The sequence below is a fragment of the Camelus ferus genome, chromosome 14 (assembly GCF_009834535.1).
Source record: "Camelus ferus isolate YT-003-E chromosome 14, BCGSAC_Cfer_1.0, whole genome shotgun sequence".
Lineage (NCBI taxonomy): Eukaryota > Metazoa > Chordata > Mammalia > Artiodactyla > Camelidae > Camelus > Camelus ferus.
Window position 1 is genome coordinate 59851212 of NC_045709.1, and position 27945 is coordinate 59879156.

The window sequence follows — 27945 nt, forward strand, 5'->3', positions numbered from 1 at the left end:
AACATGTTTTTGATTGCCTTTCCGTCTCTGAGAAATTAGTTTACCTCACTTATGCTTATCTTATTATCACTCACTTTCTATATACAAATCATTAACTTTACTTAGTTAACAGCTAATTCAGTTGTTCGTTAATTCAAATTAGCATATTTTTAAATTGCCTGGATTCAAATCGTGACTGAAGTTCTCTCTCAAAATGTATACATGCATATTTTAGAATATGTTTATTTTGAGTAAGTTATATAACTTTTCCGTCTCTTGGTTTTATAAATTGTAATGTCAAGAGCTGTGTTGGAGGCAGTTATATGGAATCTGTGAGAGAATGCATATGAATTAATTAGAACAATTACATTCAAGTATAAAATACCTTTTTTATTTATCAAAGAATAGTAATTTAATATTTATTTTTGTGTTTTGCTGACAATTGATGATCAAAATTAAAAATCTCTGAAAATATATTTATACCATATGGCTATGCTAACATTGCTGAATACATAACTCAAATTGAAGGATAGATGTACATTGTTTTTGTCATAGCTACATTGCTTTCATTTCTGCATAGTTCAAGAAAAATCTAAAATGTTAATTTTACCAGCAGTATAGGAGAGTTCCCTTTTCTCCACACCATCTCCAGCATTTATCATTTGTGGACTTTTTAATGATGGCCACTCTGACTAGTGTGAGGTAATACCTCATTGTAGTTTTGATGGGAATGTAGTTTGGTGTAGTCATTGTGGAAAACAGTATGGAGATTCCTCAAAAACTAAAAACAGACATACTATATGATCCAGAAATCCCACTCCTGGGCATGTATCTGGAGGGAACTCTAATTTGAAAAAATATATGCACTACAGTGTTCATAGCAGCACTATACACAAGAAGCAAGACATGGAATCAACCTAAATGTCCATCAACAGATGACTGGATAATGAAGTTGTGGTATATTTATACAATGGAATACTAGTCAGAGATAAAAAGAATAAAATAATGCCATTTGCAGCAACATGGGTGGATCTGGAGATCGTCATTCTAAGTGAAGTAAGCCAGAAAGAAAAAGAAAAATACCATATGATATCATTCATATGTGAAATCTAAAAAAAAAAGAAACAAAGAAAAAAGAGGACACTAATGAACTCATCTACAAAATAGAAACAGACTTGCAGTCATAGTAAATAATCTTATGTTTACTGGGGGAAAGAGGGTGGGAAGGGATAAATTTAGTAGTTTGAGACTTGCAAATGTTAACCACTATATATAAAAATAGATAAAAAACAAATTTCTTCTGTATACACAGAGAATTATATTCAATATCTTGTAATAACTTTTAATGAAAAAGAATATTAAAATGAAGATATATATACATATGTATATGTATGACTGAGACATCATGCTTTATACCAGAAATCAGAATTGTGTCCCATTTTCTCTCATAAATGTTCCATGCCCTTTTTAAAATATTCTCACTTGGTATTACTAATAGTCTTTCTTTCATTTTTCTTTATGCAATGAACAAATGTCTTTCCATGTACTTCTGCCATATTATCCCTCTGCCACACTACACTACAAATGTCTCTGTATCACTCTCTTGATGTTTTTCTCTTTCATCTCTTGCACTTTCTTTTAACATTTATTCATAATAATGTTAATATATACTATAACAATATTCATAATATCAAGCAGCAGTAAGATGTTTATTGTCTTCAATATTTTAACATTGCTCTTAGAAAACTAAAACAATAAAATAAGATACTCAAATAAGAAATATTAGAAATCTGGTGACAAAATGGTAATTATTTGCAAATGAACTATCTAAAATATCTGAGACAACTGAAAAACCATTAGAGATGATGACACTTTACTGATGTATATTTAATATGATTAAAAATGCATCTCTGTAATAATCATATTTGAAAACATCTTCTCTTTCCAGCAATATATTGAATATTCACAAAAAACTACCTAACATGGCATAATTAAAAATGATAACTGTTTGATATTGTTGGAAAACCATTTATTTAAATGCATGGTTGAGATAGAAGAAAAGTAAGATGGTTCAAAATATTATTCTCTTTGATAAATGTGGGTGTCGGTACCTGGGAATACATTTTTATTTTTATAATAGACATATAGGCATGATCAATCTTTTGTATGAATGCTATATTCAACAAAAATAAAAATATAAAATACAGAAGTAAAGAAATCATTTCCTCAAGTGTTGTAATAAGTAATTATAAAAAACTTTAAAGTAAACTTGGAAATAATTGTAAAATGTATCTTAAAATTAAAAAAAAAACAAACAGCGAAATCTATCAATTTTATAAAGAAAGAAATAAGAGATTTTCCATGAAATCAGAGTCTATTACTCAGTATAATGTGAATGATAATACTACTAATAATGTATTATTTTACTGAAATATCAAGCAAAATAACAAAGTTATATTTTATTTCAAATTTGATAAAATATCATGACAGTTTTCAAATGGAATTTTGAACATACAGTATAAGGCACAATATTTTTGAAAACTGCTCCACTTGAATATACAAGAAATCTTAAAATGAATATAAATATTCATTGTTAGGTTGCCAAAGGGGAGGGGAGTGGGAAGGGACAGACTGGGAGTTCAAAATTTGTAGATACTGACTATATGTAGAATAGATAAACAAGATTATAGCACAGAGAAATATATACAAGATCTTGTGTTAACTCACAGCAAGAAATAATGGGACAATGAATATATGTATGTTCACGTATAACTGAAAAATTGTGCTCTACACTGGAATTTGACACAACATTGTAAAATGAAACAACATTGTAAAATGACTATAACAATAAAAAATGTTTAAAAAAAGTAAAAAATATATTAATTTTTAAACAACTAAAAAGAAAGTATGATTCTCTATTAGTGTATGCTCTGGATAAAAGTTTCATCAAATAGAAATATAAATTCCTTGTGACATATTGTTAAACACACTCACAGAGCTCTCACAAACAATACTTGACATTAATAATTCATCAAAAATACCATGTAAAATATATTTTGCTTTGTTTTCTTATTCACAATATTTAGAATTTACATTTTTAATAAAAATGAGTGCTTTACAGTACTTAAAACCACATCGCCATCTGTTGTCAAAAGTAACAGGCTCCTTTTAGCTGTTTTCTTTGAAAACAGGGACGACGTGACAGGATGCCCTAGGCAGTGCATCTCAAATTTCATCAAGGTATCCTCAACTCTGGGGAAAAGTAAACTTTCAATTCTGGTCTATTGCCAGAAGGGAACTACAACAAGCACAAGCTTTTTCTCGGAATTTCCTATTTTACCTAACATTTTAGGAGGAATCTTAACATTTTGCTACATAATATGTATATTGGTGAAAATTGTTTTTAAAAAAATTTCATTAAAGTAAATGTTACCTGATTTGTATGTGAAAACTTCCAATTTTTAAGTATTAGTTAATTGGAAAAAATATTTCACAGGCAAATAAGATGATTCTCGAAGCCCTCATAGCCTTTTAACTTTGAATTGGTCAACATTTATTTAGAACAAATATTTCTGGCTTTTGACTTGAACTGGTCCAAGTCATAGGGATTAACTTCATCCACAAAACAATAGTGTGGTCTCTACTTACAAAGTGAAACAATAATGCTATGGTTTATATGTTATATATTACATGATAATTTTATGAAATTATGTAGTTCAATTATGCAGATTGATTGCAACAAAAAATCTATAGTTTTAAAGAATTAAAACTTGTAATCATTCCTTCCTATCATTATCATCTTCCTCTTCTATTGTCATATTTCCTCTTATTTCTGTTTCATTTTCCATGTTTGAATGTTGTAGCTCATCTGCATTATTTCACTTGGAAAGGAGACAAGAAAAATAGATGTACATAACCATAAAGCATCACTCATCAGTTAGAAGCAGCAAATCATCGTACACATAGGAGCATGAATGACCTTAAAGACACACTGCTGATTAAAAAAATGTAGCAGACAGAATTAGATCTATAACCACATTCTAACTATGTAATAAAAAGTGGGTACTTTCAGAACCACCTTTATTTCACAAGATCATTTTCAAACTAAAAATACACATGTTTTCTTCCTATTAGGTTATACAGCTTAGAAAAAAAAAAAAATCTGCCCTAACTAAAGCAATCCTTCTGCTGCATTTCTGCCCAGGTTTGGTTATCATCCCAACTCTTTTATTCTTGAGGAGTTGTATTCTTCACAGGACACTTGAAGTTCATTATTGCCATTCTCTTATTTTGAATTTGTGTTAGTTAAGATAATGTTAAACTATTGCGAAGAAAATAGACCTGAATTTTATAGTAGCTCCACAAAGAGAATCTCTTGTCACTCACAGTTCAGAAACATGCTCTTGGATAGCAGGAGCTTCTTTCTATACAAGGAGATTCAGGGATCTAACCTCCTTGCATCCTTTGTATCTATACTCCCCTTGGGATGTTATAAAATTTTTCTGTACCACAGAGTTACCTGGAGGGAGGGCACGTTAAAGCAAAGATTGCTTTTACCCCTCACACTCATCCCACTCCAGTATTTCTTATTTACAAAATCAGGCATAGCCCTGGGAATATACTTCAAGCATGTTCTCAGATGCTGCTGATGCTACTGCAAACTTTGAATATGCCTGTCTCAGCATATTGTTTTCATCTGCACATAGCTGGGTTGAGATGGAAGGAAAACATAGAGAAAGCACAACCGCTCCTTACATCCAGGCCCTGAAGTGATATTTTACAGTGCTACTCACAGTCTGTAGGTGAGAAATATTTTCTTGTGAGAAGCAAGGGAAGGCTCTGAGATAGCATGTCTACCCAACAAGGCACTTCCAGGCAGCAGCTCTATTACAAGGAGCACAGCTACGGTGAGTCAGTCTTTCCTTCTGGTCATCAAACCCCGAATACTTCACACTAAAGAAGAAATTCACCATCTCTTATACAGGTTCAATTCAAGTCTCATCTTGATACAGCACTTGTCCTAACCCACAACCTATGGGTTTTGTTTAAAATCATCTTCATAGACTTTAGGTGTGGTTCTTTGTGGTCCAGCCATCTATATGAGAAAGGAAGATTAACTTAAGACTAAAATCATCTTTAAACCTCACATTCGGTGCCTACTTAGGGTTCAGATCTCATCCCCAATGCTCGAGGAGAATTGAATGATGCTGGCATAGACTGAATGGCAAAAAGCTGGGAAGATGTTAAATAGACCGTGATATCTATGTAGACAAAATTGACAGGCAGTAGAAAGAATGTTACTTAACATACCCAACCATAAAAGGTAAGAAGGCAAGAGCTGAAGACTCTGTCCCTTACTAAGAACTCCCACCTGAGTCTGTTTTGAATCCAGAATCCATTGACATAAGAAGTGGTCAGCGCCCTAAAGAAATGACCCTAACACCACAACAATTATACACCGTAATGACTTCCCCAGTCTCACCAAAGGAACCCACAACCATTTACTCTGAGGATTCTATACTAGACAAAAAATAGCTTCCAGATAGTTTGAAGACGACTGTGCCTAAGATTTGGTTGACACTGATGCTCAGAGACACAAAATGTCGTTATAGGTCATTTGTTAGTATGGGAACATAGGGAGAACAGATAGTAAATGGGGCCCTGGTTAAATTCTAGTTCACAGTGGGTCTGCTGCACCCCCATCCCCACCTAGTAGCCCTAGCTGCCAAGTGTACACTTGGTACCACTGCTCGTGCCAGCTGGAGTAACCGTTACATGGATTCCTTGGCTGGGGAGTAAGAGATATCACATTGAGGAAAGCAAAATGAAAATCTGAAACTGCTCATCCTTCAGAAAGGACACAACTTTTGTAGCAGAGATTTATATACCTTTTGAAAACTGGCTTCTGGCATGTCACTGAATCCTAGGAGAGACGGAACACCTCACCATGGAGCAACAAGGGACAGTGCATCTGTGATTGCCATTATGAGCTGTGTTCTGCCAGATCAAGTTATAAATTCAGAGGTCCCGTCAGTAGTCAGAGAATGCCACATCCTGGATTGAACTGGAACAGTCTCAGAGCACATAAATAAGCTTTACATGAGTGTGTAGCCTGGGCCCTCATATCACCACTGAAGTTACACAAATAAACCCTTCGTAGCTCGCCTTTGTTCACATGGCTGTTCTTCTATGTTCAGCTGAAAGAGAGGGAAAAATCTCCAGGCTCTATATATAAATGAGTCTGCTCAGCATGTGAGTTCAAGCTGAAAATTAGTGATATCAGCATGACAGCCACACTCAGGGTAGCTATAATTGGTAGTGGACAGAAAATATTTCCCACTGGGTGGAGCTGCTAGCAGTGAAGTTGGCCTCCTATTTTGTGTGGCAGCAGAAGTGGCACACACATACAAAGCATGTGCAAGTGGACCCCGAGTGTAAAGATGCTTGTATCACAAGCTGTTGCCCACCATAAAGCCTCCACCATAAAAATAGCCCTGGATAACCAAGTAGGTAGAATAACGTGGCCAGCTGAAGTTAGCCAAACTTCATATGTCATTTTGGGACTGGCCTGAAAGGCACACAAATGGAATAATAGTGTGTTGTGAAGGTTAATTACAGCAGGCTTGCAATTAGCTTCAACTGTCTTGCTAAAGTTTGTGCACAGCAATGACCCTTAGCCAAGGCTTGAAACATTCTGATTAATAGTGTTCTTTATAACCATAGATCTGAAGGGTTTCTGGCCCATTTGTTCCAGTTCGTAAGCATTGTTTATTGATAACAATGAGATTGATGATTCACACCTGGTCTCTGTGAGACCCTGGAGAACTCTGCTGTTAAAGCTGGTTATGTAGCAGAAATATGTTACATGGCCAGCAAAAAATAAAAATCTACATCCAAGATTCTGTTTTGATTTCCCTAATTCCAAGGTGTTCCATGAACTCATTGGTGGTTCTTGATCCAAGAATAAAGGTGCATCTATCCGTGGCCCTTAGTGAAGGATTTCAGTAGGAGCCTACACCTGATGTCTCTGAACCCCTGGCTGTGAGACAGCCTCTGGCTGTAACACATTTGCTTACTTTCATGCTGTTGCAAATATGCTATGTCTTTTAATTGTAATAAACTGTAGATTTGTTAAGTACTTCATCTTGGATCTTTAGCAATCAATTTCTGTTTAACACCTACTGCCCGTGCAGTTAGTGGCAGAAATGGAGGCTAAGGAATCACTCAACAACATGGACTTGCACTTACAAAGCCCAGTCTAGCTACCACCTCTTGGAATTTCCAACCAGCCAGACACAGACCTATTCTGAGCCCCTGATATGGCACCGTTCCTCTGGTATAAGCTACTTGGTGGCAATTTGACTGTATCAAGGCCTCACTTTTGTAGAAGAGCCAGAAATTTACCCTCACCGGTATTGAACCATATTCCAGGTATGGATTTGGCTTTCCTGCCTGCAAAGCCTTGGCCAACACTACTGCACAATGGCTTATGGATGCATATTCCACAGGCAGAAAATCTGTATTAAGTTTACTATTGCTTCATTGCAAATTATCACAAGTTTAGTGGATTAAAACAACATTTATTTACTATTACAGTCCCTATAGATCAGAAGCCCAGGTACAGGTTAGCTGGGAAGAATCCAGCTGAGGGTCTTAAAAGCTAAGGTGTTGGTTGTAATCCTTCCTGGAGTTCAGGGCCTTCTCCACAGGGGGGCACTCTCAGCTCTACTGGCTGCCTGCTTTTTCTTGTTATATGCCTTAATGCCATGCTATTTTATTTTTCAAGGTCCACACAAAAGCATCTTCTGCATCTTCAAATGTCGCTGGTTTATTCTGTCTCTTATGTCTAAATTCTCTTTTAAAAAGGCTCTCCAGGTTAGGTGAGGCGTACCCAATGTACTACCTAGAAGCAGCTGGTCTTGTAGAAGTCTGGAATAGCCTTCTAAAGGCAAAGCGGAAGCACCAGTTTAGAGATAATCCTTTGAAAGAATGGATTATCATCCCTCAGGATTCAGAATAGGCTTTAGGTCAGAAGCATCTGTAGAACTGTTGTGTCTTCAAATGGGTCTGGAAACCAAGTAGTAGAAATAGAAGTGCCCTCATTTACATCATTCCTAATGATGCACAAGGGTATTCAGTGCTTCCTATTCCTGCAACCCTGGGCTCTGCAGGGTTGGGTGTTCTTGTCCCATATGTGGTTCATCCTTGCTACAACACACAGTTAATGTCCCATTGAACATAACTGCTACTTGGGCACCTTAGACTCCTTGTATTCAGGGAGCATCAAGCTAGTAGAAGAAGTATCATTACGGGAAGTGTAATAGACTACAATCAGCTGGAGGAAGTAAGACTATGTATGCCTAACAAAATCAGGGTAATATGTATATGGAACCCAAGTGATCCACTGGGCACCTCCTTGGTATTCCTTTCCCCGTGACTGCAGAATGGATACTTAAAGTAACCCAACCTGGAAAAGGCATGATTTCTAAGGATGAATACCCAGGGAATTTAGGTTTGGGACATGTTAACAGGTAATACTTTAAGACATGCAAGGAGATAGATGAAAGTAAAAAGAACTTAGGATGGATGATAGAGAAAGAGGATGTGTATCAGTTGTGGCCCTGACACCGACAGTAACAAAAAAGCTTGTTCCACTAATGTGCCTTTTCCAAGGGAGTTATGGAAGAGCTCATCCTGGAGACTGCAGTGAACTTCAGCACAACCATGAGTCACAAGTGGTGGACTGTGCCAGTTACTAAAATAAGTGTTAAAATAAGACTTTCAGATCTTCTACTGGAAGCATATTGATTGATGGACAAGATGCCACTGCATCCACCCCCACACTTGTGCTGAGGCCACCTTTCCTGAGGGATATTTCCCAGTCAATGACTGAACAAGGCCGTGGTGCTATGCAGCCCATTTTACAAGATCCAGAACCCTTTTAGTAGGCAATTTTGGCTCTAGGACACCCCATCCATCAGCCTGGCAGAAGCTTTCTTAGGAAATAGTGTTGTGTCTGAGAATCTCCCTTTCTAACCCCTTTTACTTCCTTCCCTCTTTCACAGCAGTCAGACAATTTGAAGTTTGAACATTCCTGGTCTACTCAAGATCTCTCTCCTTTTTCATTCATGCATTTTGCACATGTAATCTTAGGTTGACATCTGATTCTTGGAAAAGAAAACTAACCTATCTGGCTTCTCCCATGGAGTTTACTTGTCTTTAAGAAAGGATAACAGACAGACAGGTGACTCTCTCTGTATAGCAATAACAGCACAAGAGCCTAATGGATTCCAGGAATAGCAGCTGACACTCCCAAACTGCACAGCGTTTGGGACACATGTTGGCACTGGGACAAGGCTAGGTGAACGATAATTAATTTAATGCAGTGAAACTATCAACTATCAAATATCTTCAGTTTTTAAATTTCCTTGTCAAGTAGGACTCTAAACTGTATATGATTAGCCGCCATTCTCTGGTGCTGCTAAATCTCATCAGTTACCAGTTACTGACCATCTACAAATTAGGCAAAATGCAATGTTGACATGAGGTACAGGTGCCAGGTTAATGCATAGTAATGTAAGTAGTTCTGAAGATGCTGGTATAAATATTTTGAGTTAGGATTTGAAGGATAATTAGAGTAAAAGTTAAGTCCTCAGGCACCCCTGAGATTGGAGAAAAGACCTATGAATCCCTTCCTTTCAAACTTAGTGCTACTGAAATTTTTCTACAACTTACAATTTCCTAAATTCTCTAATTTGATTGATCCTTTGGTTGATCTAATTTCCTAAAATTCAATAGTATTTACCCAAATATCCATATTTTTTAACTTTGATTACTTTCTTTGTTTTACTTTGTCATCTTATGAAGTTGTTCTGAATCTTCAGGGTAATATTTCATATCAACCCCTTTCCCATTAGATCTATGTATCTATGAGGGTCTCCTTCCTAGTCCAATCTGAGATAAATGTTCTCTTGTCCTTCTACAGAGTTGTCAACATGTGGCATTTTGTTTTTATTTTACTGGGGAATATATGATACATTTTGGATTCTGTATCTTCTGCTTCTTTGATTTAGTATCTCATTTTGATAAAGTACATTTTTAAAAACTTACTAAAATATTTGTAAGGAGTGAAGTTTGTGAATTTTTGAATATCCAAATTTGGTAAGTAGTTAAATGTTAATGCTAGTTTAAAAATCATTTTCATCAGAAGTTTAAAGCATTATTTTATTATCTTCTAAAAACCACTGTTGCTGATGAGAAGTTTGATGCCAGTCTGATTCTTATTCCATCACCATTGTTGTTTTCAGCAAAGAACACTTTAGTCATTTTCTTTGCTTGAATGCTTTAATTTTAATAACATAATATTTAGATGTTTCCGTAATTTGACAAATCACTTACTTGAGAATGAACACTTAAGTCAATATATCATTTTGTCCTCATGATAAAACAGTTTGCTTACTTGTTTATTTGGAGTTAACTACTTACTATATTGCCAGTAATTGTATAGAATTCATCGGTTGTTTACAGTGTCAGAGGCACAGATTTAATATAAAAGAAATGGCCAACTATTCAGGGAAAATAAAAAAATAAGTTAAACTTTTAAAATTATCACTCTTATTAAATTAAAACCATCTTCAGATAAAAATATATACTTACAAATACTAAATCAGAGATGAGACACATCTGGTAAAGGTTGCTGCATAAAACCTTCCTTTATATAAAGCTTACCTCCAGAACACATAAGAGGATTACTTAACCACAATTCTATTAGAGAATAAATATGCTGGGCAAAGAAGGGAAATGGTATATCTGTTTCAAATATAAAACCAATATGTAGAAGAAAGTAAGATTATCAGTCAGTGCATTCAGAAACTGATTCTGATTAAATAAAAATGTATTGTTCTCCAAAATTTAAATTTTCATATTAATGATAAATGCGTTTTGCAAATCACGCTTGAAATTTAGAACCTTGTTCTACAGTTGTCTGATATAAACAATGCTAATTGCCTTTGCATGGTAATGTTAAGCCTATATTAGATTTTGCACATTAGGGAGCTCGCAGAAAGACTGACCTTGAACAATTTACATTAGAGAAACTGCCGTATAGATATAGCACAGTCCAGATGGTGTGTTATAATTTTCTACTTTGTAGTCAAAGACTGTGAAAAGGGTTCTAGTACTTGAGAATGATTACATCCATATTTACATCACATCTGCTATGCATGTTTATAAGTAATTCTACTGAATTTCTTTGAGTTTTAGGATTTTGTAAATTGTACACACAACTCGACCTACTGTACTTTAAGCAATCATATAGTTAGAGTAAGTAGCTTAGTTAATTGAAAAAAGAATTGGACTGGAATAAAGAGATGTAAATTTTACTTCTGTCATCAACATTATCTGCTAATTGAAAAACCTCTAAAAATAAACTAGTAGCTGCTCAAAATATATTTGTTGAAGTTATTTATGAATTTAAAGTTAAATGAATTAAGATAAGTTCTAGGGATGCAATGTTCAACATGGTGACTATAGTTAACAATAATTTATATTTGAAAGTTGCTAAGAGAATAAAACTTAAAAGTTCTCATCACAAAAATAAATTATAAGAAGGTGACATGATAGATGTTTGGGTAATTATTTCACAATATATACTCATATCAAATGATTACAGTGCACATCTCAAACTAATATAATGTTATATGTCAAGTATATCTCAGATAAAGCTGGAAAATAAAATAAAATTTAAAAATAAATTAAACTAATAAATAATTGTGTGGTATATCAGACAAGAGTTACATGTAACCAGTGTTTTCCTCCCGCAAATTCTGAGCATTGTGAGAATAAATATGAAGTCAAATTTTTAAATTACTTTTATATTAGAATTGTTTTCAGCATTTTTAAAATATAAAAATTCAATATAATAAAAGTGGAGTATTTGTGTTCTTTTATCTCATTTGATATTTTTCTTTCTCTTTCTGGCTTACTTAAAATGACTATAACTCAATAAAAAAAATGTTAAAAATAGTGTAGTAGTACAGACTTATCTGAGATAGAAAGAGTGAAAATCAACGTTGACTTAAAAAGCAAAAGCAGTCCTGCCATTAATCAAGCTGGGAGGGCAAACAGATAAAAAAATTGTGTGCTAAGTTAAGAGAAACATTGCTTTTCCCAAAGTCATGCAGCGATTGTAAAATGGCTTAATTATCTTTTTTTTTTTTTTTTTTTTTTTAGTGACTGCTGCTTTCTTACCAATGAAGCCCCAAATCTACTTGGCTATCTTCATGCATTCGTGAGAATATCCAATTGTTAAACTGTCCTTGCCTTAGGACAGCACCAATCCCTAATTAATCTGTTTCTCCTACACTGTCCTCAGAAATCCCCTGCTTCATTCACACCCTCCTCAAAACACTCCAACATAAACCAGACCTTTAAAAATAAGTTTCCCTTCCTCCCCTTACAGAGTAACATTCTGCATTTAATCTGGAACTATGTTACGTGCTGCAAATTGGTAAATGCAAATCTGTTAATAAACTACAGGCCTGGTCCTGTTGGCTGATTAAGCTTCATCAAAAGAGTGATTGTTTTGAGAATTCTTAAACAGCTTAGCCAACGGAGTTAGTTTGGAAAAAACATCTGGCCACTCACTTTACAAGATCTCGGTTTTAGAAAATTGTTAGGAGAGAATAATTGTTTTTATTCCATAATTTTTTAAAAATATAGGCTGCAGTAATTTAGGCCCAGATAGACTCAGAAAAAGTAGAACTCAAAAAGCAGTTCTTGGGTGGTTGCCTGAGGTGGGGGATAGAAGGGTCAGCAAAATGGATGAAGGGGGTCAAAAGGTACAAACTTCCAGTTATAAAATACGTAAGTCCTGGGTATGCAATGTACAGCATGGCGACTATTGTATATTTGAAACTGTAACTATGTGAGGTAAGTGATGGTAACTAGACTTATTGTGGTGATTATTTCAAAATATACACAAATATCGAATCATCAGGCTGTACACTGGAAAGTAATATCATTATATGCTATTTATATCTCAGTTTTAAAGGGGGGATTATGACAACAATTAAAAAAAAAACAACAGCTGTTAAACAAGATATGTTATTTCAGCACAGGAGGTAATGTAAACTCCATAGCAGATAAGAAAATTTCAGTTATGTGTTTGTACTGTTATATAACAAAACCTCTCAAAATTTAGCAACTTAAAATGAGAAAATTTTCATCTTCTCTCAATGCTGTGGCTTGACTGGGCTTAGCTCTTGTCGGATGGGGCTGCAGTCATTTGGAAGCTTGTTGGGTATAGCTGGAATAGTGGCTCAGCTGAGATACTGGGGTGCTGGAGTCAGCTGGGAAACCGGCAGAGGGAGGCTCTTCTCCACCCAGTTACACAGTGCTCCCTCTCCAGTTGGGCAGCTGGACTTCTTAAGAAGCACCTCAAAAACAGATAAACAAGAGATGTCAGGTTTTCTCAGAGCTCTAGCCCCAAGTGGACAGAGCCTCATTTCTGCCACATACAGTTACCTAAAACAAGTCACATGGCCAGGCCAGATTCAATGTGGGAGAGAACTACATAAGAGTATTAATACAGGGGACACACAAATTTACTGAGAAACAAATTCTTCAGAAATTAGCCACCACATTCCTCCATTGACCCTCCATGAGTCATGTTACACCCATATGCCACGTACACTCACCTCCAAAGTTTCTTTTTCTTTATGCCACCAGGTTTAAAGTCTCTTCATCTGAATCAGACCCGGCTGCAGATGAGACCTCTTAAGTGGGGTTTCTTTTTAGCAGGAGATCTGTGATCTAAAGAGACCAGTTATCTGCCTCCCTACTCCCCACATGTATACCCAACATACAATGCTGAGAACATAGTGAAGAGAGAAGATGCTTGCATTCAAAAGGACCCAGGGGGTGTAGAAAACTATGCTAGTCACTGATCCGTGACAACTCTAAATTCAGCAAGGTGCAGGCAATAAAAGTCTCACTCTTCCAGAAAGTAAGGAATCCCCATTTCTTATGCCCCAGTTTTGTGGTTCTTGACTCCACTCTCTAAATCATCCTTCGTTTTCTGTGAGAAATGGCTCACATTTGGATCTGAGTAGCTCTCTCAGTTTGCTTCCTATCAAAAACTTACTGGCTTAACACAATAACTATATTTTTATCTTCATGCATTCCATGGTTTAACAAACTGAGCTGGAAAGTTTTTGTATCCCATACAATATCACCTGGAACTATAATTATCTGGGGGCTTAGTCAGGGTTATTATCCAAGATGGCTCACTCATATATCTGACACTGTGTTGGGGACAGCTGGAAATGGGAGGCCCACTCTCTTTCTTTGTTATCTTAGGGCTACTCTCTCTCTCTCCATGTCATTTTCAATTTTATCTATTCACTTAATAACTTAACATGGTCTCTCTAGCAAGATAACTGGACTCTAATATGGTGGCTTAGTGTTCCAACATGCCAAAGAAGGAGTTTCCAGGACTTCCTAAGGCTGAGGTCTCAAAGTTGTACTGAGTCATTTTCACCACATTCTGTTGGTTCATATAAGTAATATGGCCAATCTCAATTCATGCTGGGGAGAGACTACAGACGGGCACAAATTCTGAGAGAGGTGATTCATTAGAAAACTAGTTACCACAGGCACCCTCAGGTACTCTCACAACAAAGCTTCAATGACTCACACTCTGGCCAGGAATCAGACCATTATATAAATTCAGTAGGCTTAGTAGCTTAAATCCCCCATTTCTGAAAACCAGGATTCTTTATAGGCACCAATCTTGATAATTTTTCTTCCCACAGTGAGGAAACTGTCAGTAGTTTTATTATCAGATGTTCTCATTGTCCTATTATTTTGCTCAATTCCCATAGTTACTGTTGTGATTATTGAACCTATTCCTTCAAATTTATGTCTCCATCTATTCTCTCTGGGGATTTGGAACCTGGGGCCTGTAGTACCAGGAGTCCCTGTGTTTGGATTTCAGTGTAACTGAGAACAAAATGGAATAATACTAAAAATGTATATGTCTGCATATAAGCTTTATAAGAGCTTCTTCTCTGCTGTACACAGGTGACCTAGCCCAGTAGTGCCTGGCTCATCACAGAAACCCAATAAACAAGTATTAGATGAATTGATGCATAAATGACTCAGTGTGTGTGTACAGTGAGTCTAAGAATTTTATCAGGGTTTCAAAAGCACCTATAACCTTAATTACTTCTGTTGAATTTTTCTGTGTCAATTATTACATATTGTCTTCGTTTATTTTTTCTCAGATAGGCCTTGAGACAGAGCTTCAAGTATGAGCATTTCTTAGGAGATAATTCCAGGAGAGTAGGCATCACTCACAGAAGAGTAGGAAAGAGAGAAAGTGAAAGAAAGGTGGTCAATAAAGTGTGTGTTTTCAAGCGGATTACTGCTGGGAGGAGATCGGAAAGGATCCTGCTGGGATCTGGGAGTGAGTGATGAACAAAATAATCTCACCCACAAGGTCTGGGATCTAAAGAATTTACACACCAGCTCTTCTCAGTCATTAGTTGAAGGTTATTGCAGAGACAAAGCTGTAATTAATTGTCTGGTTCTTCCAGGCTGCTATGTATGAAGGCAGAGCGGCTTTAGTCTCCACAGAAAGCCCTCAGATAGTGTGAAGGGCACCCCCTGCACCTCAGTGGCAAGGCATCAGGGCAGAACATTGACAGTTTTGGCTACACAGAGCAATACCAGACCCCATTCCATAAATACTACCCTCAACTCATTACTCTTTGCCTTAAAAACTTATAATGACAGTGCAGAGTCATCTAGCTGATTCTAGGATTTCATAATTTTGTTCCAACTAAAAAAAAAAAAAAGTCTCATTAATTATGACATCATTCTTGAAGCTCGTCCTCTTCCAGTCATTATTGGTCTTTTACTACACATTCCTGTTGAATTAATAATCAGTAGCGTATAGTTACATTTCATTTTTATAAATACTTTAATTTTACCACTGTTGATTCTTTATTTCCAGACTTTTTTTTAAGCCAAGGACAGGGTCCTGCATTTTAATTGTGTTGCCCCACATTGCCTCACATATGTAGAAATCATTTACCTCCTCTTTTAAAAAAGCATTCAGGAACTTTCAATAGCTTTTAGAAAGAAGTATCACTAAATTCCTGAACCTGGCACATAAGGCAGCTCACAATCCAGTCCTTGTGTATATGTGTCATGTCCCTCGAAAGTGTCATTCCATTTTCACTCTCATGTTGGCGTCCAAGCTTTTCTCCAACATGCAGGAACAACTGTCTATTTTTCCACTTGGTCCCTTCCCGGTCATGGAATTGCTCAGATGTCAATTTTTTTGGGAGAGCATTTTCTATCTCTTAGGACAATTAAAGTTGTCTTACTCTTTCACATTAAACAGCACTTTAATTTTGTTTATATTTTCATTGCTACTTAATTGTATTAATTCCTCCCTAATAAAACTTACCTCTTCGGAGAGTAAAGAAAATTGTATTCATCAATGGGAGTAGAATCATGCAGAAGTTAAGCTTTTAGCTTAGGAATCATACAGCTGTGTGAAATTGTATCCTATTTTTACTATATTCAAAATGTGTCTCTTTGGACATTACCTGGCCTCTTTAAACTTAATCATTCTTCTGTAAAATGGGTATATTAATAACTCATAGGCCATTGCCTTGTTTTTAGAGTTGAGTGAGTTAGTAAATGGAAAGTGCTTAGCAGAATGATTGATATAGTGTATTCAATTTGAACTATATTACTAATAGTAGATGGAATGATAGTAGACCCAGTTGTGCTAGTAGTGATAAAAGTAGTAGTTCTTATTTCTTATTTAGTAGAATGTCCTTAAAAGTGTTAGTTGAGTGAATGAAATAATCAATGAATTAAAAGTGGGCAGTAGCAATTCATATTACTATTACATTTCAGCCACAGTGGAACAGCTAGCATCCCTTTTGACAGCGTCTCCCTTCTGTCATATGGGACATGATGAGCTTGCTACACTGAATCACAAGTATGCTTGATGACAGAAAAAAGAAACGCAAACAGGACTGTGTAAGTGGCACTGGAATGCTGGATGAACTGGCAAGGCCACCTCTTCTTCCCTCAGCAGTAAGCCCATACTTTTGGGTTTCTCTAACCCAAAATATTTCTTGCTCTGTGCAGGGAGTTAAAGAGTGGAAGCCTTTCCATGAGAAGCAGTGGTGGGGAACTGACACTGGATTTTATAATTATCTTTGCACTGCTTGTTTGTAATAGCATGGAGGGAAAGTAACTTATCTGAATCCTTGTTATAACTCTCTAATCCAGGCTGACCACTTCAAATGTTTATGCCACACTCTATAGTTGTCTAGTAAGTACAAAAACTAAATTACTTAGAGATAATTTCTTTCAAAATGTATAGGAAATTTAAGTCAGAAATCTTAGTAATAATTAGGTAGGCTACACAATTGGAATTGACTAAATATGTTTTCAGTTTCTTCACAAAGGATGGTCATAAAATTGTTGCATATCTGAGCCCTGAAAATCTCTTTTCCCTGAACCAATACAAACCTAATCAATTATTTGTGTTTAAAATAACAATAACCTTTAGAAAGATGACACTTTTATTTATCATCTTTCATATAAAGTCTTGTGTGAATGAGTGTGTGTTTGATAGAAAGTGATGGTTTGGAGAGGGCAGTTTAATAGTACGGAAGTTCTAGAAAATGCAGACAAAGCCGGGAGAGAATAAAGCAATAAGCATAACATCAAGCTAGAAGTATGTCAAATGGTTTATTACTTTGCCTAGGGCATTTTGCATACCATTTACCATATAAGACAAAGTGATTTGTCCAGAATTCAAATCTGTACATGGCAAGTGGAGGATTGGACCTGAGGTACTTTACAGAACAACTGTTCACAAATAATTTAATCTCATGTTTCCCTGTGAGGCATATGATTCTTTCACAATGAAGGATGCATTCTTCTCTTTCTTTGGGAACAAAATCTAAGTGTGGGTATTCATCTCTTTAATGTCTGCTCCTAGAGGGATAATTTAGTGAAAGTGAAAGCTAGCCAAGGGTGAGGACTTCAACTTTCAACTTTTTTCTGTTTTCTGACCGCAATTGTTGAGCTTTTTCCTTAGATTTTACATTGCATTCATCCAAATGATTGGCAAATTCGAGTTGAAGGTATGCTTGGATGAACATCGGGCATTATTTCCCTTCGCAAAGTCTCGAGCCTTCGATACCACCCAGAAGCTTCTACATAGGCTGAATTCCGCGGCTCAGCAACTAAGTGGTACAAGCCACAGGGAGCGCATGATACCAATTTTCCACAGCCTGCACTGCCTTCCTATTTGCTTAAAATTGCCTTTCAAAGATGTTGACTTTAAACTATAAAGCTCTAAACAGCTTGGGTCCTGGCTCCCTCAGAAATCCCTTCTCTCCTTCTGCCCTATAATGACAACTGAAGCCAAGCAGTATGCTCTTGATGAGAGTTCCCGAATTTAAGGCATATGGAGCTTTATTTAAAGTGGGAAGAGCATTCCACAGGTCATCTCTTCCTCAGGAATCCCTGTGCTGCAATAGCTTAACGCAGTCTCATGTTGACCTTCTGGGCACCTCTTTCTTATGACCTTTAATTAAAATAGTTACTTGTAACAATGTTATTCTCCATTATTTCCAGAAAGTCTTTCCTGCTTGTTTCATATTTTCACTTTTATTGCACTTTTATATTTTCATTTTGGATGTTGTGATTTTTAACAAACTTGATAAAGGGTACAATTTAAATATATTATTCAAATTCATCATCTTTAAGATCTTTTTAAAATCAGCATAATGGCAGGATTTAGCACATGTAAAGAATATTTTAGGACCTGTTTGGGGAAAATAATTGCAGTTGTGTTTTGGAAAAATGTTATGACTGAAATGTAAAGAGAGCCATCAAAACATATCACTGAGGGCTGACTAAATAGTGGAATATTCTGATATATGTCAAGAAACTTCATGCACATATTTTTTGGTCCTTCTATGAGCAATGTATTTTAATAAGAATATAATTATTTGAAAGAAACAAATGTAATTTAATGGTGACCCACTTTACTTTTTGTTATACATATATATTACATTTCAATACATTATTTTAATAATTAATATTAAATTTCAACAAAAGTAGCTTTTCAGATTCAAACTTAAGTACTGAAATATTCTAAGAGTAAAACCCAATAATCATGTGATCATAAACTGCTCTTAAATGTCATTGATTTTCCTTTCTTTTATATTTATAATTCAGCCTACATGCAATTAAGTTACCAACATTCCTATAGCTTTATATTTAACTTTAAAATATGCATAATATGCTTCTTGGGCACTTTAAAACTAAAACAATGCACTCTCTTGGGACAGATTTTAGTTTTAATTGAAAAGCACTGGTGTTAGATTAAAAAATCAAGTTTATAAAAGCAATATTAAACATATAATTTTAAGATGGCCTAACATTTAAAACCCTGAATGATACAACTGGGAAAGTACTGTAGCTAATTTAAGGGCATTTGAGGAAAACAGTGAACTTTTCTTATGTTTGAGAAAATTAGAGTATCCATGTAGCTGTACTGAGGATACGTATTTGCTGGTTCAGTATCTCAATATTTCCTTATACCTATATGTTATCACACCCTGTCACACTTGTTCTTAGAAATGTCTTTGGTTTTGTCTTTACGTACACATTTGTCCCCAAAATTGTAATCCATAATTTTACCATTTCCCCATCAGGAACATTGTATCTTCCTCCTCACCCCCGCCCTCCTTCATCTTATTCCAATCACTTCTGCCATACTGAGGTCCACTCTCAGGGTGTTCTTTTCATCACACCATCATTGTCAGGCAATTTCCTTTCTCAACAATCTAGTAAGATTCCAATATCCTTGGATTTCCTACCACTTTAAGTCTTAAATCTTCTTGTTCTTTAAGTTTCCCAAATCTTAATAAACTGTCCCTGAGTAATCTCCATCCATCATGATATTATTTCTACTAGTCCTGGCTACTTTCATCATTTTTTCCTTTGAACTCTTATTGTGAGTTTAAATTTGAATCAGACTGTTAAAATGAATCATTTTCTAATATACCTAATAATTGTTCACTGATAATCTAAGATATATAATATATCTTCTGTCTAATCTAAACAGTGCTTATCTCCCCAACTTAATGAAAATTTGAGGAGAGAAGCCATATCTTATTCAATTCAATCTTTCAATCTGCTCCACATCATAAAATAAATCATAGAGGCATAAAGAAGAGAGATACTTTTTTTTTTATGATTGAGCTAATCAGTAAAGATATCCTGGAATTACTAGCATTAGAAAATATATCTTGAAATTTAGATATAATGTCTGTAGGTGAGAAGCTGGTTGAACCCATTTCCAGAAGTCACAACTTTAGTCATTTTTCAAGCATACGGTGGGGTGAGAGATAAAAACCAAAATGTGAAAAACTTCTGTTTCTGTTGCTGTCCAGTCAAGTGATGGTGTCACAGTGTGAAACCTGCACCGTCGCACAGATCCTGCCTTCACAGAAGCCCAGTGCTTGGTTTAATGCTCTGTTCCAATGCTGTCCTGAAATCCTTAATAATCTTTTAACACCAGGTCCTGCACTTTTATATTGTACTAGGGCCAGCAAATGAGGAAGTTGGCCTTAGAATTAGAGCAGTGTTTCTCAAGCCTTCTCCCAGATAAAAAGGGCCCCAAACAAAATTTTTTTTTTTTTATGGGATACTTTGTGTACTGTCAGGCCATTCAAGGTGGCTGTTCTCTTGTTCTCTGTACATCCCCTGCTAGACCAGTGCTTGCTTCACCTACACCTCACTCACCTGACTGTCTTTCAAACATGCTTGCTCCAAACCCTGGTGAGTGATTGTTCTTATCAAAGGGGCAGTGAGGAGTGTGCCCCTCTGCTGGTTTCCCTGGTAAACAATGAGCTAACCTGACATCAATTCCCCCTATAACTGGTAGCCTCCTCCTGCTCTTGGGAGGCAGAGGGCTGCCTCCGTGTCTTGCCCGTTTACTGCCACACGTAGTGGGGTGTTGCTGGCTGCATGACCTTTCGTCAGACATGCAAGATCCCCCTATCCATTAAACCACTGATGTCTCTGTCACCAACCCTGGACTTTTTCTTTGGTCTTGAAGCTGAGCAAGCACAGGCCTTGTAGACTTGTAAAGTGCAGCCCAACACTTTGTATACAGAAATATTGACGAACATACGTATTACAAAATGAGCTGGTCCATGGGAAATACAGAGATTTATTACTGATTTAGAACAAAGTAGTACTTTCATGCCTCTTACCTTATTGTTTAATTAGTGCAAGTGAAGATTCTTTGCCACGCCCAGAGTCCATCTAATAATGTTCAGGTTCAAAAATCATCTCTTCTTCTTCTTTATTGTCATATGTACTGTTCCTGGATAATGTCATATTTCCCACCATAAGACAAATCAAGCAAATTATTAATCACACTGCCGTTTTGAAAAATCTGCATTGAAGCACTACAGATTTTCTTGCTAATACAGCTTCCTAATGTCAATGTTAATGCTTTTAACAACACATGACACTGTCCTCTGTGCAGTGAATACTTGTTGCCTCCAATGACTTTCTCAAAGGTTGTTAACTGTTACTTCTTTGATGACATACAAGTCTTTCAAAGAGTATGCTAAAGAATATGAAAGATGGTTCATTTTTTTTCTTGATGTTAAATTTGCTAATAGGAATTTTATAGCATAAGGTAGAAAAACACACTCTCCAATCATGGTTTCTCCTGAGCTCATTAGGCTGTATCCTATGTATTCCTAGAATGTGGTCCCCAGGAAAGTTTAGCAGAATGGCCTTGGGGAGGGTGAAAAGAGCAACTTCATTGCAGTGGGTGACCTCTCTGAACTCTCATGGATCTGTTCTGTTTTATCTGTCTTAAGCCTGTGCAAGAGGACAAAGGAATATTCCTTGCACAAACAGGGTCACAGCTACTGGAGAGGACTATCTGATATGTGGCTGGAGCCTGTGAGACAGTGACGATATCACCATGAGTTTCTGGTAGCACAGGCTACACAAGGTATAGGTTACCTTCTTACATTCCTGCAATTCTTTGGAGCCATAGCAGAAGTGACACCAGGGTTGGAACATGGACAGATTAAAACCTATACAGGGAACTCACACATGTGGCTCAAGCCAAGGATTAGTGGCTGGGCTTTGGAAGTCTGGAGTAATGACGTCATCTTTATTTAGCATGTAGTACCATACCAGGTATGCTAAAGAGAGTGATCCCTGGGCCAGACTGCCTGCCTGGAGTGTGGAGGATCAGAGAGTACCCCAAAAGGAAAAAAACAAGGCAAAGAGCCCACTCAGGTCCCTATGTGGAGTACATGAACTCCACCAAGATGGCACTAATAGACCAACCCGTCCAGTTTACCTAAGAGGAACTTAGAAAATGTCAAGGAAGGAATTCCAGAGCCCAGGGCCTGGGTCAGAGGCCATGCTTGCACAGGCTAAGATGAGCACTGTTCCAAGCAATTATACAAAGATCTAAGTAAAAGATACTTCAGAGAATCTCACTTCCAGTGATTTTGACTTATAGATCTGGACTTTACTTAAATTTTTTTTTCCAGGTGATTCTTTATTTCCTGAATATTGAGAATCATAATAGAATGTTGCTAAGTTATTTCTAAATAGTCTTTTCCCCAGGTCTAACGAAAACCCTTAAAATGCTGTTCAAGGAAGGGACATAAATCATATGAATATAGAAATCTCATAGTAGCTTTGATGCTACATCCACCAGGAAACTTAAGTTATCCTGTGTACTGAGTTGACGGTTCTTACATGCTCTTACAAGACATTTTGATTACCTGGTATATTTTCCACTGGCTGAAGTAATAAAGTACCACAAACTTGGTGACTTAAAAAAAAATAGAAATTTTTTCTTGAGACCAGAATTCTAAAATCAAAGTATCAACAAGATCATACTCTTTCTGGAGTCTCTGAAGGAAATCCCATTCCCTGTTTTATTCCAGCTTCTGGTGGCTGTTGGATTCCTTGACTTGTGGCTCCATCACTCCATTCTCTGCTTCCATCTCTACACGGCCATCCGCACTTCAGTCTGTGTAATGTCCCTCTGCCTACTTTTCTAAGGACACTTTTTATTTGATTTTGTGGTTGCCTGAATAATCCAGGACAAGTCAGCTCCTCCTCTCAAAATCTTTAACTTGATAATTTCTTTCACCATATAAGTTAATACGTACTCTTTCACCAAATAAGGTAATATTCACAGTTCATGGGAATTAGGATGTAGATTAATCTTTTTTGGTCATCCATGCAATGGCACCCACAATCATATGTGCAGTCATATTTGCTGTCTACACAGAACCTTGTAGCATGCATGATATATAGCAAGCAAAAAATACATTTTGAATAAACAAAAGGTAGATTCCACAAAAGCTCTTTAGCTCACTGAATTCTTAAACTCATGTTGCCAGAATGTGCATATATAGGTAAGCATATTATTTTCTAAATATGTTTTTCCTAATAATATAGTTTAAAAAGGAAATTCTAGTTCCTATAACTATAGACAGTATTGAAATTAATATCATGAAAAATTTACTATTTAAACTGTAGACTACCTGGCTGATACAATTTTGAAGATGTGCTCTCTTAACATTAACTCTTATGTTTAATTTGGTTGAAAAGGCATGATCAACCAAAAGCAAGCTTAAGCAAAGAATTCATTTTGATTTTCATAAATTACATACGGACAAAGGGCAAGATATTAAGATTTCATATAACAGAATAAAAACCCTCCAAGCTACTTTATTTTCCTTGAGAATAGGGGTTAATATAATTACATTTCTTAGTGGACCAAACAATGAACAGTGTATTTTTAAGGAATAAATATATTGAGAACTTTCTTTTGTGAGGCAATGAACTTTGTCCTAAGGATAAAAAGATGAATATGAGACAACCATTCACTTGCAAGAAAATAGGATTTAAAGCAGTTACATTCAGATACCTACTGTTTCATTTCAAAAATTAGTAAATGATTAAAATTTAACATGGAAGACAAAGTTTTCATGAGCACAGAGATTCCATTGCTTCAGTTGAGAATGACTTCTTTTTTTTATCCTGCTTAATCTGCAAAGATTTAAATATATGTAGACTCTTCATACAGAAGTTCAGACAAAAAACTCACATTTTATAAATAATAACCCAAATGCCAGTACTCAAGATGTTAACACAAATCTTCCAAATCAAAACACTAACAAAAGACCGAGTTAGCTCTAGACTCTGAACTGACTTACTATCTAAGTCTCAGACTAGTACAAATTTCCAGGATATAAAACTGTAAAACAGAAAAGTATTTAAAATTTTTTTTCCTGTGATTTATAGTAAGATGAAATCAAGTACAGACATAACCTGAATACATTTTCCAAAAAGCATTTGGAATTTTAAATGTACTTTATATTTAAAATTTTTGCATTTTATCTGGTAAAGTGGTGTCAGTCCTTATTATCATGTGACTTTTTCTATTTGTTATTTTATTTGTATGCAACTCTTTTTTGTATACAGAACATTCTTTATATGTTAATACTGTATTTTAGGTTTTATAGGTTCCCAAAGCCAAGGGAACTACTAAACTTTTGTTTGTTTGTTTGTTTTTTGGTTCCTGAGACATGTGGTGGTACTAAGGTAGCCCAGGGGGTTGCAACTCACAGTTAATGAAAACAGTAACTTTAAAAGTAAAAGGGATATTAAACATGTTAGAAATTATGATACATTTTCTTACTACAATAATTTTATGAGTAACTGGAAAATCTTCAGGAATAATAAAAGCAAAAATTATAAAGTAAGTAAAATAAGATGAATCTATTTACTGAATAGGCATATTACCTCTGGAAAAAATTCTCTTAGAAATGTTATGTTTAGGAAGTTCATATTTTGTTTAAAATATCTTAAGGTCAAAAAATCTTAGACCATTAGTATCTTTAGTGAAATTATATTAAATTTTATTCTTAACTAAAATTCTGATATAGATATATAAAAGATCCAAGTAAACAAGTGATCTGTTTTAAGTAGTTGTTTTATTGTTTTACTTGACAAATTCACCAATATGGTCTACAAAATAAAATTCTTCAAAATCTTATCATAAAAATAAAAGTTGGAAATGATAGCAGAATCTACTAGCTAGCACACATGTTATACAAATATAAGGAAGAATAATTATTGTATTCTAGTCCTTTAGCTAACAAAGAAATGAATAAATTAAATGTGTACATTCACATGTGCAAGCAGAACTGGCTACATATCTTGAAGATCAAAATGAAATGCAGACCTCCTTGCTCAAAAATTAGTAAGAATTTCAAGATGACAGAACAGAGGCAGAACATTAAACCAAGACTGGGTCCCTTCTAGGTAAGAAAACCTGTGGACTTCACAAGTTACATGTTCATGATCATAAAGCTGTTCCAGTTTACAAGTAATACAGCACCATTTACCAGTTTTGTTACATACAGTATTCCAACATCAGTATTTAATGATCAATGATTCTACGTGTATCCTTTTCTGGAGATTAAGGTTTCATCATTTAACAATGGTCTGTTCTCATTGTGATAGAATTTTTCTTGGATCTAGAATCTATTCTGGATCTTAGGCTTTTTCAGTAAGTGATACTCTGATGCAACTGGTTCCAAGTTTATAATTGCTAAATATACTTTATTCTGGGAAAATTTGACTTTCCTGTCTAATGTTTCAGGTTCCTTTTTACAATAAATTTTCCATCCACATATTTATTGTGCCCCCACTATGTTTTAGGCTAAGTGATAGGGGTGATTAAAACAGACAAAGGCCCTGTCCTCAAAGATTGTGTTCTAGTGAGGAAGAAGGATTTAGGGGGAAAAAGTAATATCTGGAAGTAAGTGCCTTGCAAAAATTGAATAAAAATACAAGGATTGTTGAAATATTTACTTATTTATAATGCAAGAGATATGAAGGTCTCTTTCATTACGATGCATTTCTATCAGCAAGTAAGAATGGAAAAGTTGGTGCAAAAGAGAAATAGCATCCATTCAAGGACAAATTTTTAAGTAGGTGAGAAGGAAAGAATCCTGTGTGTAAATGGAATATCTGACCTTAGTAGTTAGTACAGAGTCATTATTTTAACTGAAAATAAAGCAGAAAATAAGGACACAGGATCAAATAGAACAGTGTTTGGTACATAATAAAATTTGGGTATGTATATCCTATGACTTAGCAATGCCATTACTGAATATTACTAAAAAAATGTTCTCATAAAGATCACAAAGAAACATAAATGAGAATGATTACCACAGTACTGTCTGTGATATCAGGTTGTTGAAGGCAATCTGAGTATCTATTGAGAGATAGGTTGGCTAGGAAAAACTGTGGAGGATGAGTACCATGGAATTCCATCCTTCAGGTAGGAGCAATAAATCAGATCTAGGTATAAACATGTAAATTTTAGAACCATAGTGCTAAGTGAAAACAAAATTACAAAAGAAAATGATATATATAATATAATACTTACAGAAATCAATATATTTATTCAACAGTATACATTCTACAAGAAAATATACATTAAAGATATTTGCGTTGTGGGAGTTAGGGGACAGGAAGGAAGGCCGGGTGGATGAAAGAAGCGAAAGAAAGAAGGAAGATAAAAAAAAATAGAACCTCTATTTTTGAGTCATGGAAATTTTACTGTTTTAATAACCAACAATTATCAATCAAACAATTACATACATTTAAACTTACATTTTCCCCTAAACTCTATAGGTAATGCATTTACTTATTCAAAATTTTTGATCACCATTAGGTCTCCTCACTAAAGAAGAAAACTACATCATTATTCTCCTCATGGATTTTGCAATGAATAAATGAAGGTTTTTTTTTTTTTAAATGTATTGAGTTTCACTTGAGTGCAGTAGGTTGAATTTCCCTGATCTCACACAGTGTCATCTATTACGACCTCAATGGGGGGTGGGAATAATTTGAATATCCCCCAGATTATAAAAATTGATCTGATTATAATTCTTCATGCAGTACTATATCTTAATGAAGCTTGAAGTATTTTCCTAAAATATATAGATTTATAGAAATTTAAACACTATATTAGGAAAATTGTATTTAGTGTGCTTGTTTTCTTTTATTGTTTGAAATTGCTATGATTGCAATGCATGTTTCCAGCATTAAATAAGCCATGGGTGTGGACATAGCCAAACATTGAAACCATGACCTATTTTGGCCTTACTTAAATTGTCATTTTCTGTACTTAGAAGTACTACAAAGTTTCTGAAGATGTTATAAAACTTGAGATATGAACTGAATATGTTTTGTACTCTGAGAAGGCAAGATTTTCCACAACTAGGATTCAGTTCAAGCTTCTGAAAGGCACTTTGAACTAAATGAAGCTCAGTCAGTGTGTTGCACATGATTAAGAGGATAAGCAGAGTCATTAACTAAACTGACTAATGGACTGCAGAGCTCTAAAACTCCCAAGTGCCATCATGATGAAAGGAAGGTATTTACTTATTAATTTTCCTGCATAGATCTTATTTTGGTAGCAAGCGATTGGATTCATTACTTTATCCAGACTTGGTGTTATTGGTATGGAGTTATATTGCCCTCCTTATCATAAAAAGCCCATCATTTTCATGATCTAGGTATAATTTCAAACAACTTGTCTCATCTGTTCTTTCTCAGTAGATACAATTTTGTGAGGACTTCAGATCAGTCAACACTGGATAATAGATTGTTTTTTTTTTTTTTGTACAGAGTTCATTAAACTATATAAGGTCCCATTAGGCTGAGGAACAAATAGATATAATGACATAAGCATGGGGGTCTTATTTACAAAATACAAAAGAAACCCACATAACAACTTGTTCTGTTCTAAAAGATAAAACTTAGGTCTGAGGAATTATATGTTTTGTA

At 35.4% G+C, this 27945-nt stretch overlaps 1 long non-coding RNA gene across 1 annotated transcript; it reads right to left on the reverse strand.

The window, feature by feature from the left end:
* Positions 1 to 1233: 1233 nt before the first annotated feature.
* LOC116668506 lies at positions 1234 to 3309 on the reverse strand. The gene is made up of 3 exons (XR_004325608.1): positions 3231 to 3309; positions 1913 to 1914; positions 1234 to 1245 (listed from the first exon to the last, which is right to left on the reverse strand). It is a non-coding gene; the product is annotated as an uncharacterized LOC116668506 (long non-coding RNA).
* Between the last annotated feature and the right edge of the window lie 24636 nt (positions 3310 to 27945).